The sequence below is a fragment of the Cryptomeria japonica genome, chromosome 3, assembly GCF_030272615.1.
Source record: "Cryptomeria japonica chromosome 3, Sugi_1.0, whole genome shotgun sequence".
NCBI lineage: Eukaryota > Viridiplantae > Streptophyta > Pinopsida > Cupressales > Cupressaceae > Cryptomeria > Cryptomeria japonica.
Window position 1 is genome coordinate 857,003,087 of NC_081407.1, and position 15,875 is coordinate 857,018,961.

The following is a 15,875-nucleotide window of genomic DNA, read 5'->3' on the forward strand; positions in this document are numbered from 1 at the left end:
CTGGAACATCTTCTAGAACCTCTTCTCAAGGCATATGCATCATCTTCATGAATTTTGCCTACCCCTAAGGTATATGCCTTAGTTACCGGATGAGCTCACTATCAGTGCAGGAGCAACCTCTTCTGCCAGATAAGTAACTAGGACATTCCCATTAGATGATTGTTCTTTATTCTTCCTAACCCATCTCTGAGTATGATCTTGTTAGATTTCACTAACCTTCTCTTTTCCTTTTTCATTTTATCCTCCATTACTAACCAGTGGATTTCTGCTTCTACAGAACTTAGCAATATGTCCAATTTCATTACATGCATAGCATGTAACATTGTTCTTTTTAATTGCTTTGCTAAAATCAGTGAAATTGCTTGACTTGCACTGATTAGCCATATGTCCAAATTTTCCACAAGCATAGCATTTAACATTCATTCTGCAATCTTTTGTCTTATGACCAATTTTATAGTATTTAGAACATTTATCGGGAGCTGAATTAGGGTTCTAATTTGTTTTGTTTCTACATTGCCTAGCCATGTGACCAAATCTATTGCAAACAAAACATCTACCATTTAATTTATAAGCATTGAATTGTCTTACCAGTGCCTTATGGTTTTGATCTTCATTAGCAGAACCAGAACTCTGTCCTTGCTCAAATCCAAGTCCACTGGAATCTCCAATCTGTCTCTTCAATAACTCATCAAGTTGTGCTGAGCTGATCTTGAATTTTTCTTTGTACTCACTTGCAATAGTTAAATCTTCTCATAATATTATCATTTGTCTCTCAAGCTCTTGCTCATTTCTCTGGGATTGTACCAAATCAGTTCTCAACATATCATTTTCATGAACTAACCTACCACATTCTTCAAACTTGTTCTTCAGGGACACAACAAGATTTTCTTCTTTTTTCTTTCTTTCCTCAATCTCCTTTGACATCCTCATAGTTATAACTTGCATTTCATTCTTCATAACCATGTTCTCCTGACTCAATTTCTGACATTGTTCCTTAAGTGCATTTTTCTCTTCATCATCCTGATTTTGCAAAAGTTCCTTCCTCCTAGCTTGAACAGATGATAGCCTCTCTTGTAGGACAAGAATGAATTCCTTAGCAGAATTAAATTCATCTTGTAGCTTTAAGTTCTTCAACCTTTCAGCATCATAATCTTCAAGTGTCATCTCAAGCTGCTTCTCCAAAGCCATATTCAATTTTTCCGATTTTAGGATCTTCCTCAATTTGTTAAACTTCCTCCGAGGCACAAGGCTCTGATGCCAATTGTTGGAAACTGATAACACTCAGAGGGGGGGGGGTGTGAATTAGTGTTATACCAGAATAGTATATTTTAGCCTTAACAAAACATTCATACACCAACTGGTATACTGGTACAAACAGAATTGAAAGAAGTAAAGCAACCAATAAGACAAACACATAACACACAAATTTATATGTGGAAAACCTCAATGAGGAAAAACCATAGTGGGATTGGTGACCCATAATATCAATCCACTGGCCATATGAAGAGATATATTTCAAAATATGATGGGCCTGCACTTGCAGGAAGGCTTACAACCTAGAGCATAGTGCTCAATCACAATGAGAGCCTCACTGACTACATAAAATTTGAGACAACAATCCAGAGAAGTGTGAACTGCTAAGATAACATCTTCTATGCCAGAATATAGTTCCAGTTTAATCTTTGTCTGTTCCGGTCTGAAACCCTAAACCCTTTACCGGAATAACCCTTATAATAAATTCCTCACATACATAATCTCTCTGAGTATTTCACATTATATTACATTTGTATCATCATCCATTATATCCATATCCTTATACTATCAAAATGATCTAATCAATCTGCCCTATATACCCTATACAACTTTATGCCTTATTTCAACTTAGAAAGATATATACAATATCAGATTACATGTCGGCCATATATCAGAAATATAAAAACATTAAAACAAATTGTCGATGCCGGATCCAAGATATGTCGACGTCCAATACTGATAACTTTTTCTATACCATGTCAGCTTGTATTGCCGGTGACCAAAGAAATCCTTCTGACCCACCGGTGCCAATGCTGGTGTCGGTGTAGAATCTGTGAAGTGCTTGCCGGTACACCATATGAAGCCGAAACACAAAATCATGTTGCCATCAATGACAACATAGTGAAACCAACCAATAGAGTGTCAATTGTCAACAGTGACCACTAGGAGGGTTTGTATATCAGTCCTTGAGGCCCCATGCCTAACATCACCCCAACAATGCCTGTGTCTATGCAATATAATATCCTTAAACATCTAGGGAAAAATCCTGCACATATCTCTATCCTAGGTTTTCTAAAAGCCTCACCCACTCATTAGGAGATCCTTACCCAAATGTTGCAAGAGGCTCGCGTATCTAGCAATATAGATCCTATGCAATTCTAAGCCATGGTTGTGCACTTGTTCTGCACATACCACCTTATATTTACACAATCTGACACCATGGTTCCTAATTTTGATCATATTTGTCCATTATATATTGACACCATCAAACACTATAAGGTCAAATGGGTACTTATCAATAATGGTTCTTCCCTGAACCTCTATACATTTAAGTTTGTTACTCAAGTGGGGTACACTGTTGCAGACATGTGTGCAATCAATGTATCGGTATCAAGGTTTATGACAATGCTGAGAGAAGCTCAATGGGATGATCAATCTCCTGATTCAGGTAGGATCGGTAACATAGAGCACATTGTACCACATCATTGATCTTGACTTTTCATTCAATATCCTCCTTTGTCACCCATGAATTTATGTAATGTAGGTCATCCTTTCTACCTACCATCAAGGCCTCAAATTCTTGTATCAAGGCTATGAAATCACAATCTGTGGTGACACCCAACCATTCAAGTATTATCATGCTCTCGAGTCTCCTTTCCAAATTCTTATCATTTCCCAAGCATCAACATTGGAGCCATAATATTCCTCATATGTTGACCTTGATGCCATACTTGTCACTGCAAAAGAGAAAACTTCCATCTCATCCTCCTTTTCCCAATTCAAGATCAACGATGTTGGTTGTGGTGAATATGATCTACAAGGCACTTTCATAATATGTGCCCTACCTCTAGATCCACATGCTCACGAGAAACCTACTAAGGAGGAGAAGAAGAAAGAACCCATTGTCTGCCAATGTGGCTCCATCATATTCTAATCCTAGGGTGAACTTAACCACAAAGTTATAGAGGGAGATATTAACCAATGACTCTTTAGAGATGTCTCCATAGACAATGACATTCACCTCAATCAGTTCAAGGATAAATATCCTACGAACCACAAATGGGCTACTCAAAAGTGGAATTATCAAGGTGTTGGACTAAGATAAGAAGAGTATTGGTCCAACTCCTAATGTTCGCCATCAAGGGCTTGGTTTTGGATGTCCCTCTCATGAAGCCTCAACTTCAGATGGCACTTCCTATAGCGTCATAAAATTGTGACCTTGAAATTGTCAACCACATTTGGGTCTTCACATTGGCGAAATGAATCCCTAAACCTGATTGGAGACCCGAGACATTCTCACATTGCCCAAAGCTTGCATTTCCTCACACCTTGCATTCCCTGTTGCTACTTCTCGTCCTAAATTAGGGAAGGATAGGGGTGTGGTGCCCTTGTCTCCCCTAGGAAAAGGGAGTGGCGTCCCTTTCCTTTCCCTATTTTAAGTCCCTTCCATTCAAATTTTGCATTGGGCTTTGCATTTTGGAAGCAGGAAAATTTTCCCTATGTTGGCCTATAATAAAAAATCAGTCAATTAACCCTAATCGATGAATATATAAGACACATTTCCCCTCCTATTCGCATAAGTTCAAGGAGTTCAATAAGTCAAGAAGCAAAAATCAAGTGCATAAGTAAAATCAAGCATTCAAGTGTCCATTCAAGCATCCATTGAGCATCTCAAGTCTCCTTTCAAGGCTAGGTGTTGCATTCAAGTCAAGGATTCAACCGTTGAAGTGGAGATCTCTCTTGACATTCAATTCTTCATATCCTTTCAAACAACTCTATCAACATTTCAATTACATCCTCCCTTGAGGTGAATTCCATTTTAGTCATTTACTTTTATTACTTGCAAGTACTTTTCATCATTTGGTTAATTCCAAAACTGAGGTTTGACCTCAAGGAAAACCCCAATCCCAATAACATTTCCTCTCTTTTTTGTGTGTAGATTGCAGGTGCGCAACAGTATTTGTAGATTCAGACTCCATTCTCAGAGGTGAAAAAACCCTTTTTGGTGCATGGATTTTTTGGAGGACCGTGTTCACTTTCAACATGGTCCTGAAAACTTTCACCCAAGTTTGTAGGGGAGCTTCATCTCGGCCATTTACTGCTGATTCCAAGTGCACAACTTCATCCTACATTTATATCTCAACTTATAATCATGTCTTTGTCACTTCTACACAGTCTTAAATCACATAATTCAACCTATTGCATTCTAAAAGAGGGGTTACTTTCACTTTCCAAATTCATTGTCAATTCACTTAGCATTCAATCTCTTGAGATTGGATCTAATGAATTCTCCCCCCTCTTTTAAATGTAATGTGTGTGAGAGGTTGAAGAGAATCTTTTGTGAAACTTTCACTCCTCCTCTTGAGGAGAGAAAAGCTTTCCTCTTGACTTCTCCATCACCCTTTTTCACCACATTATATTTTGGTGAACTCGATGTATTACATGCTTGTCATTTCAAATCATTGCATATTTTTCATTTACAAGTTTATTTTTATTGCAAATTTACAAAACTTAGTGGTTAATTTAATCAAAAACCTAGTTTTCAAAGATTAGAATTGAACTTGTGTCTTGTAAAAATCGCTATCTATTGTTTTAGATCTGAAAATTGCATTGAGTGTCAAATTCAATTTCATCATTGTCTTGTTTAAATTGCAAATCAAATTTACAAAATTAAGTGGTTAATTGTCGAAACCCTAATTTTTAGAAAATCAATTTGAACTTGTGCAAAACTTGAATTTACATTTAATTTTAGGAATATTTTTGGATTTGTCTTCTTGCCTAAAATTCAAAATTTCAATTTCCCTCCCTTTTTCAAAATTCAAAATTTTAAAATTCAATGGTTAGGTCCTAAAACTCTAATTTTTAAAATTAATTGGGTTTTGTGCAAATTACAATCAATTTCAATCAATTTTAGTTTTCTAAACATTCTTCAAGGTGGCCCTATTCATTAGGTTTGACCTTTTTCAAATTTGCAATTCAACTTCTTATCTTTTTCAAAACCCTATTAGGGTCCTATTTTCACATTCAAACCTCAATTTCATCTATCTAAACTTCGTAAAATCAACCAATTTTTGGGGGTTAGCTCTAAAATCATTGTAACTTTCATCCCTAAAAATTTCCGAAAAAGTTGGGAGGACCGTGTGCACTTTCAACATGGTCCCTAACTTTTTTCCTGAAATTTTGGGAGACTGTTATGACTGTATTTAATTGCTTAAATCTAGAAAATGGGCTGATTTTCCCTAATTTTGCTCTCTCTAAAATAAAAAATACTTCCCAATTTCAATATCACAACTTTCAAGTAAAAATTTGAAATTAAGTGGTTAATTCTAATCTGCCCTGAGTTTAAAAATTCAAATTTTAACAAATTTAATTTTGAAATTAAGTGGTATCTTATTGGCCCTAATTTTAAAAATTTCAATTTCCTTTTTCATCATAATTATTTTTTTAGAAATCGTGTCATTTCTCCTTTCAACAAAGTTCAAATTGTGTAATCATAATTTCCTTGAATTTTGCAATTTTGCAAACTTTGTTCAAAATTCAAATTCCAAATTCCAAATTTTCCTCTAGTGCATGAGTTTTACCACTATTAGTCCTAACTCTACTATCCCCATTAGACGAAGCATTATAATTAAGGCTTCCCAAGGTTTAATTCCAGAGGAGATGGAGCCTAATTTGGGTGACTTCTTTAATGAAGATAATGCTAATTCTTCTCATCCTAATAACATCCCTATCTACCCAATTGATGATTCTAATGATGAAGAAGAAGCTTTGACTAGAGTTTCCATAGATCAACTTTCAAAATTGGATAATCAATTTGACAACTTTCAACAATGAATGTCCCAAGAATATCCCAATATTGAAGCTCTTCCATTAATTGAAGGTCTAAAACACATGATTCAAAGTGATAAGAATGGAATTGATATATTGTGTGGCATTGCTCATATTGTTGATTCTAATGTCATGCCTATAAAGAGTTGTGCTGAGAACTTAGGTTATTCACAACATTCTACACAAATCAATCATTCTATTCCTTTGACCACTCTGATGGCTAGTATTCCTACTTTCACTTAAAACATCATGGCTACATCAACTCAACATGTCATACCTACAACCATTAGTCATGGGGGAGATCCCTCTTGTTCAATAAGCCCTTCCTCCTTACCAATGCCTTCAATAAGTATTCCCCTTGTCTCTCACCCAATCAATGTGATGCAAGGGGGAAATTCATCCAATCATTATATTCCTCCTTTCAGTGTCCCATTTTCTACTCAGTCATTTCCTATGCCTACTTACCATAGTGTTCCTCCACCTTATTCTCAATCATTGCCTTCTTTCAACAACATCACACCACCTTCTCAATAAAACATGTCTAATATGAATTCTTCAACCAAAGTAACCATTAATAATCTTGCTCAAACTGTGTCATCATTGCAACAACAAATAGCTTCCATGAGTCAATCCAAGTTTAGTGTGCCCACATTTGATGTTATGAGCCCACTTTCTCTTGATATTGTTAGAGCTATCCCTCCTAAACATGCTGAAGTCCCTCAATTGGAACTCTATAATGGAAAAGTTGATCCTTTAACACATGTCAAGACATTCAAAACTTTGTGTACTTACTTTGCTTATGTTCAAATATTTCTTGCTAAATTGTTTACTATGACATTAAGAGATAAGGCTTTACAATGGCATTGTTCTTTGCCTTCTTATTATATTACTTCTTTTCAACAATTAGAAAATGCTTTTATTCAACAATTTCAAAATAACATAGGTCCTAAGATCACTTTGACTGATTTAATGCATTGTAAACAAGGTGTTAAAGAAAAAGTGATTGATTTTATTGGTAGATATAAGCATTTGTGTTCTCAAATTTATTTTCAAGTGCCTAATAATGATATTCAAAGAATTTTCATTTCTAATTTATAAAAATATATTAGAGAAAAACTTCTCCTGTCTGAGTTTACCTCCTTTTCACAGTTGTGCATAACACTCCACAATTATCAACTAACTGTGAGTCAACTGGAGAAATATACTCCTATGGATCCGAGTGATAAGGGTGACAGTGCTCAACAACTATTTGCGAAGTTCAAACCTAGCAAAGGATTCATCAAATTCAATGACAACATCAACAACAACAATGTGAATGCTACAGTAGTTGTGCCTCCTATTTCTAAATTTTTCAAAAGAGAAAGATAATTTACTCCTTTGAATGAATCTTTACATAGCATTATGTCTTAGTTGTTACAAAGAAATGTTATCAAACTTCCTCCAATAAAACCAGTTGACACTTCTAAGGCAGCCTCACGTTACTTTGATAATAATTTTTTTGTCAATTTCATCATCAACCTAGTCACGACACTAAGAAGTGTTTTTCATTTAAAAGTAAGATTCAAGATTTGATTGATAATAATACTATATCTGTGGTAGGTGTGAATGATAAGGGAAACAAATCAGTAGACCCTTTTAATCAAAATCTTAAGATTTTTACTGATCCTTTACTTTCTCATACCTCTAACGTGATTAAGACTGAACATACCTCTTTCTCTCCTTTTGATGTGACTACCACAGTTGAAAATTTGGTGAATATGGTAGAGAAAAAAAGAAAACCTAAGGATATATGTATCACATTTGACCCTAGTGAGACCATTAGAGCACTTGATGAACCTCTATACATAGTTGCAAAGATTCAAGAAATGCCTTGTTGTGGTGTGCTTATCGATCCCTCTTGCATGGTTAATGTCATCTCTAAGGAGTATCTTTTCACTTTAAATTTGCATAAACCAATCTATGATGACACTAATGTGGTCATTAAGTTTTTTGATGGATTCTCTTATCCTACCATTGGTTCTATCACACTTCCTATTAAGGTTCACACTAAATCTATGGATGTCAACTTTGTTATCATTCCTTCCTCTGATAAATTCCATGTGAAGTTGGGCTATCCTTGGCTATCTTCCATGGAGGCTATTGCTTCTCCAATCCATAAATGTTTGAAATTTCACCACAATGGAGAGATCATAACTATTAACCATAGCTTATTTCGACCAACTGAAAGAAGCCCAGGTGTTTCTATTGATTTATTTTGGCCTAAACAATTTCAATCTTTTCCACCTATAAGTGATGTTCTCTTTCAATCTTATCAAAAGTGGAAGAAAGACACGATCCTATCCTTAAGCCAACATAGAACTCCAACAATTGGCATTCCTATCATTCTTGAAGATGAGGTTCTTCCCTTGACGGATATAACTAACCTTCCTCCTAAGGAAGATTCCCAACCTATTCCAATGGATGAAACTATGCCTTCTCCTAAGAAGAATAACCATATTCCTCCTAAGGTTAGACCTGTACCTCCTCCTCATGATGGACCTAGTCTCCTTCCTACACCAAACATTCCTCCTTTATATGGTGCAGTTCCACCTCCTTGCTCTTATATAGAGAAGGGACTTGCCTCTCCTCTTGTTCAACCTAAAAGACCTCAACCTAAACCTTCAACTACCAGAGATGAGAATATTCCTCCCTCAACAAATATTCCTCTCCTTCCCAGTCTTATGCTAAGACTCGACAAAATCATTGTTTGAGAGACCACCGATGAAAGTATCATGCTCAATCTCATGAAGTTGCACCTCAAAATATTCGATCTCCCAAAATACCAACAATTGACATGATTCCTTTTCTCCTAAACAAGATGTTGAGCCTACATCTCCAAATAATAAGTTGCAAAAATCATGTGATGGTTTTACTCCTATTCATATTCGCACTCCTCTTTCTATAAATCTTGATGAAGAAATAGGTGAAAATATTATTCATGATGGTAATACAACTCCTAATGCTTCTGATAGTGACTATGAATATGTTGATGTGGACAAACATTTATCTATAGAGTTTTCAAAATCATTAATCCTAGCTCCTAGAAATGAACATAGTGACTTAGCCCATGAGCATAGTCCTTGTTTGGATCTTGTTATAGCTCCCTCTGTTGTGCTCGATGTTGCTCCTTTGGTGCATTTCCCACCTTCTCAAAATAGTGCTCAGCAAGATCGAGAGGTGGATGATGTGCTAGATTAGCTTCATTAGCACCGTAGATCCTCTCTCTCTCTCTCTCTCTCTCTCTTTTCTTTCTCTTTTGTGACCATTCCTCTATGTGCATCCCTCTCTACGTTCCCTAGTAATGTCTACTTGAGGATGATGCAAAGCATTGAGATCTCTTTTTAGTCTCTTTCATGTTGACTCAAAATACACCTTCTATTCCCTTTCTTCCAAGGTAGTTTCCTTTCTTTGGGGAATGACAACTATTATATGTATATATATGTAGCGTCCTAAAATTGCGACACTTGCAATTTCGACTGCATTTCGGTCTTCACGATGGCGACGCAACACGCAACCTGAATGGAGACCCCAAAACTTGCTCACGACACTGAAAACTGCATTTTTCATGCACCCTAGCCTGAACCTCCTTGCACCCTGCTGCCCCGGGAGGTGGGACCAAAGCGCCCAGCGCCCTGGTCCTCCAGGACCAGGGCGCCCAGCGCCCTAGTCCCTGGGTCCTATTTTGGGCCTGGTTTCCTAAGTGGTATCGGGTCTTTTCGTTTGCAATTTGGAAAATTACATTCCCTGGTCGGCCTAAGGTCGGGAAAATCAGTCTATCAGCCCTAATTGACAACTATATAAACTACATTCTTCTCTCTCATTTGGGGGAGATGAAGAGGATATGTGTACAAAGCGTGGAAACTATACTCAAGCATTCAAGCATTCAAACAATTGATCATTCCAAGTCTCCATTCAAGGCTAAGTGTTGCATTCAAGACAAGGATTCAACCATTGAAGAGGAGATCACATACTACATGCTACAACCTACAACATACAACATACAACATCTAAACCTTCGCACATAAGGATACAAACATCCTTAGAACAAGGTATTAGTACTTGTTTTACAGTCATTTACATTTACAGCTCTTGCTCATTTCTTGGTTAATTCCAAAACCGGGGTTTGACCTAAAGGCAAACCCCTAATCCCTAACCCCCCAATCGTCTTCGCTTTTCTGTGTGTAGGTTGCAGGTACGCAGCTGAAATTGAAGATCTAGAATCCTTGTGCAGAGACGAACAGATCCCCCTTCGTTTCGTGGATTTTTCGGAGGACTGTGGCGCCGGGCGCCATCGTCCTGACAACTTTTGCTCAAATTTGCAGGACAGCGCCGTATCGACATTTTACTACTAATTCCAGGTCCGCAGCTTCATCCTATAACCCGAACTCAGTTTATAAGCGAATCTTTATGACTTTCTATGCATCCTTAGCTTAATTTCCTTAATCAACATTCTTTACAAAAGAGGGTAGCTTTGCTTTCCAAACCCTTGAAATTCATTTAGCATCCAATCTTACATTGTGTGGGATTGAATCTTATGAGTTTCAACCCCTCTTTTGAATGTAAAGTCTTCCCCCTAAGTGAAAACCCATCGAATCCTAGCGAACCTCCCTTCTCTCTCCTTGGAGTTAGAAGAGGGGAGACCAACTAGGGTTCGACCGTGATTTTCCGCTTTACAATATATATGATATACATGAGTTATCATACAACATACTGACCCCGAGGAAAGTGAAACTATCTCATGATTCTTTTTTGTGTTCATTATCCTTGGGTTTATTCCTCAATTGGGGGCTAAATCCTTGCAATAACATGCTCTCTCTCTTTCTCTCTTGGGTGTATCCTACCTTAAAGAAATCACTCTAGATAAGGGGTGCACGATCTATTTAACATGGGGGCATAAACTCTACTCATATTTTCCATCTTGATACTCAAAGTTACTTAATGAACTTGGCTTTACTTTGTAATTTTTAGTATCCTTTCTTTTCATGACTCATAGTGAGGGGAGCCTTGCTACTTGCAGTTGTGGTCTTTCCCTCTTGATCTTCCCTTTTACTTTGTCAATCGATGTCATAAGATCCTTAGTCCACTGGGGGCTTGGTGTATCTTGCCTCCTTGATGTGGTGAAAGTCTTTCAATCTTGTTTCCTTGTACTTTACCGGTAGTATTGGTGTATGCATATAATCTCGCTAAAGTGGGGGCTAAATGTAGCGTCATAAAATTGAGACCTTGCAATTTTCAACCACATTTGGGTTTTCACATTGGTGAAACAAATCCCTAAGCCTGATTGGAGACCCGATACATGCTCACACTGCCTGAAGCTTGCATTTCCTCGCACCCTGCACTCCCTGTTGCTACTTCCTATCCTAAATAAGGACAGGATAGGGGCGTGGTTCCCTTGTCCCCGCTAGGATAGGGGCATGGCACCCATGTCCTCCTAGGATAGGGAGGGGTGCCACACCCCTATCCTTGCCCTATTTTGGCGCCCTTCCATTCAAATTTTGTATTGGGCTTTGCATTTTGGAAGTGGGAAAAGTTTCCCTATGTCGATGTATAATGAAAAATTAGTCAGTTAACTCTAATTGACAAATATATAAGACACATTTCCCCTCTTATCCGCATAAGTTCAAGGAGTTCAATAAGTCAAGAAGCAAAAATCAAGTGCATAAGTGAAATCAGGCATTCGATAATTTAAGCATTCAAGCATCCATTGAGCATCTCAAGTCTCCTTTCAAGGCTAGGTGTTTCATTCAAGTCAAGGATTCAACCATTGAAGTGGATATCTCTCTTGACATTCAATTATACATATCTTTTCAAACAACTCTATCAACATTTCAATTGCATCCTCCCTTGAGGTGAATTCCATTTCAGTCATTTACTTTCATTACTTGCAAGAACTTTTCATCATTTGGTTAATTCCAAAACTGGGGTTTGACCTGAAGGCAAACCCCCAATCCCAGCAATATTTCCTCTCTTTTCTGTGTGTAGGTTGTAGGTGTGCAACTGTATTTGTAGATTCAGACTCCATTCTTAGAGGCAAAAAAACCCTTTTCAGCGCCCGGATTTTTTGAAGGACCGTGTGCACTTTCAACACAATCTTGACAACTTTCACCCAAATTTGTAGGGGAGCTTCGTCTTGGCCTTTTACTACTAATTCCAAGTGCACAACTTCATCCCGCATTTCTATCTCAACTCATAATCATTTCTTTGTTACTTTTACACTTAGTCTTAAATTGCATAATTCAATCTATTGCATTCTAAAACAGGGGTTACTTTCACTTTGGAAATTCATTGTCAATTCACTTAGCATTCAATCTCTTGAGATTGGATCTAGTGAATTCTCCTCCCTCTTTTAAATGTAATGTGTGTGAGAGGTTTAAGAGAATCTTTTGTGAAACTTTCACTCCTCTTGAGGAGAGAAAATCTTTCCTATTGACTTCTCCATCACCCTTTTTCACCACATTACACTTCCATAAACAATGAAAACATTTTGATCGATATCGAAGACATGCCTGAGGAGGTTGTCAAACAACTGTACAATGATATAGATAGCTCCTCAACATTTGGAACATCCACCTATTTGACACATCTATTCTCCTAATTGACCTCCCACTTCACCACCCTGAGCTAATTGATTGGGGCCAAACTATTGCACATCTAGACACGTTAAAATGACACAACACTCATGCAGTTCCTGGGGGCAACTTAATGTGCATCATACTATCATCTTGAATAGAACAGAGTGTACAAGTTGGATCCACAAGTTTACTTTGGGGAAGAAATGATCCTTAACTACAAAAGTTAAAAGGAAATAAAAGAGATCAAGAGTCTCAAAGTGAAAACCTTTCTAAGGCACATATAGACCATAAAATGGTAAAAATAAAGGGTCTATCTTTTGGTGAAAACCTTTCTGAGGCTCCAGAAGATGAGGATTCTCATCTTCCCCTCATTTATGATCATATTTTTGAAAAGTCACCAATCCTCATAGATTAGACCAAAGAGATAAATTTGGGTACAACAGAAAATCTATGCATCACTAATGTTGCTACTTCTCTATCTGATGAGGAATTATAAGTTTTCTCCGAGATCCTTCATCAGTGGCCCATTACCTTCAGATGGTCTTATGCAGACATGCCTAGTCTTGATCGTGAACTATTAGTCCATCATTTGGAAGTTGATATAAATGGTAAACTAGTTAAATAGAAACTGTGCAAAATGCATCCCAAAGTTGCACTATTGGTCAAAGCTAAATTTGAAAAGCTTTTAGAGGTCAAGTTCATCCGACCAATTGATTACTCAAAATGGATCTCCAATATGGTACATGCTTCTAAACCTTGTGGTTCCATCAAAGTATGTACATATTTCAAAGATCTGAATAAAGCATGTCCTAAAGATGACTTTCCACTTCCCAATATCAATATCCTTGTCGATTTGACAACATCACATGAAATGCTATCTCTCATGGATGGGTTTTCTAGATATAATCAAATCAAGATAGAAAAAGAGGACCAAAATAAGACAACCTTCACCACCCCTTAGGACACATTCTGTTAGCAATTCATGCTTTTTGGTCTCAAGAATGCAAGTGCCACATATCAACGTGCCATGACAGTGACTTTCATGACCTCATGCACAAGATACTAGAGGACTATGTAGATGACATCCTAAGTAAGTTCAAGGCAAGAGTAGAACATCTGACTATCCTTGAACATATATTTGAGCATTTGGATAAATATAAGTTATGCTTTAATCCTAAGAAGTGCGTGTTTGGAGTCACATCGGGTAAGCTCCTAGGATTCATAGTATCCAGGTGTGGCATTGAGGTTGATACTAAAAAGGTCAAAGTAATATTAGATATGCCTCCTCCCATAATATTGAAAAATCTGTGCAGCTTGCAAGAAAAGTTATAATCTGTTTGCTACTTCATTGCCCAACTTGCAGATAACTATCAACCTTTTACTCACTTTCTTAGAAAAAGGTGTTGAATTTAAATGCGATTCTTAATGCCAACAAGAATTTGATAAGATAAAAGAATATCTTGTTCATCCTACAGTTTTCATGCCACCCATCCCAGGTCATTCCTTGCTCTTATATATCTCAATTAATCCAATAGCCTTGGGGCACTTCTTGCCCAACATGATGATCAAGGAAAGGAAAGAGCAGTTTACTACATCAGTCAAACTTTGGTCGGATATGAGCTCAATTATTCTCCCACGGAAAAGGCATGTTTAGTTGTTGTCTTTTGTTCACAAAAGCTTCAACATTACATGTTAAGTCATACAATTAAGCTCACCTACAAAATTGATCCATTGAAATACATGTTATCAAAGACAGCCCTAATGGGACATATGGCCAAATGGGTTATGCTGCTTAGCAAATTTTCCATACAATATGTAGAAAGAAAGGCAATCAAGGGATAGGTCATTGTCGATCAATTAGTATAAATGTTATTGGTTAATGCTCATCCATTTATCATAGAATTTCCTGATGAACAAGTTTTCTTAATCATAGCACAACCCCCTTGGTAATTCTACTTTGATGGATCTAGAACTCAGAAAGGATCGGGCATCGGTTTATTATTTGTTACTCCTCAGGGTGATCTCATCCCCAAGTCCTTCAATTTGTCCTTCTCATGTACAAATAACATTGTTGATTTGAAGGACTCATCATAGGTCTCAAAACAACTATTCAGTGGAACATCACAATTATCCTCATTTATGGAGACTCACAACTGATTATCAGATAGGTAAATGATGAGTATCAAACTAAAGATGACAAACTCTTGTCGTATAAATGAATGGTTGATTATTTCAAACAAAATTTCTAGAACATCATAGTTGATTATATCTTCAAAGCAAAAAACAAAGCAGTTGACTCAATGGCCACCATTCGGTCTCTTCTCACAATCAAATATGATAGCCCTAAATATGAGTTCTTGGCCGAACAGTTTCTGCAACCAACATTTGAAACATCACACACAAAAATGGAGTGCAACATCATTAGACCTCAATCACCCTGGTACCACAACATACATGCCTACCTTAAATATGGTACCCTTCCACCCAACATATCCTGTAATGACCACTGCAATCTCATTCGTCATTGTGCTCGATTTACCCTTATAGCAGACAATCTATATTGTTGTGACTACCATGACATCCTCGCTATATGTTTAGATTCAAATGAAGCTAATCTTGTGATGAAAGAAGTGCATGATGGAACTTGCGATGCTCATACAAGTGGATATATGTTCTTTCTAGATAGCTCTTAAGTGTAGGATATTATTGGCCCACCATGGAATATGATTGTTGTGAATTTGTTAATAAGTGTGTGCCTTGTTAACAAAATGAAGACTTGATTCATGTTCCAACTAAGGATTTGCAGTCGATAAAAACACCATGGCCTTTTTCTACATGGGACCTGGACCTCATTGGTAAGATCCACCCACCTTCCTTAGATGGACACAATTTTATCATTATAGCTACTGAATATTTCACCAAGTGGGTTGAAGCCATCCACCTCACCCTCACCACTGGTGTGCAAGTATCCAATTTTATCCTGCATCATATTTTTTGTCGCTATGGTATTCCCTCCACCATTATTACTGATAATGGAACCCCATTTAAAAACCAACATATGAGTGATCTCTGCTCCACATTCCATATTCAATATTATCCAAACTCCCACTAGAGCCACTCTGTATTCCCTTGTTTATGGTGCAGAAGTGGAATTACCAATTGACGTTGAGCTACCATCATTGT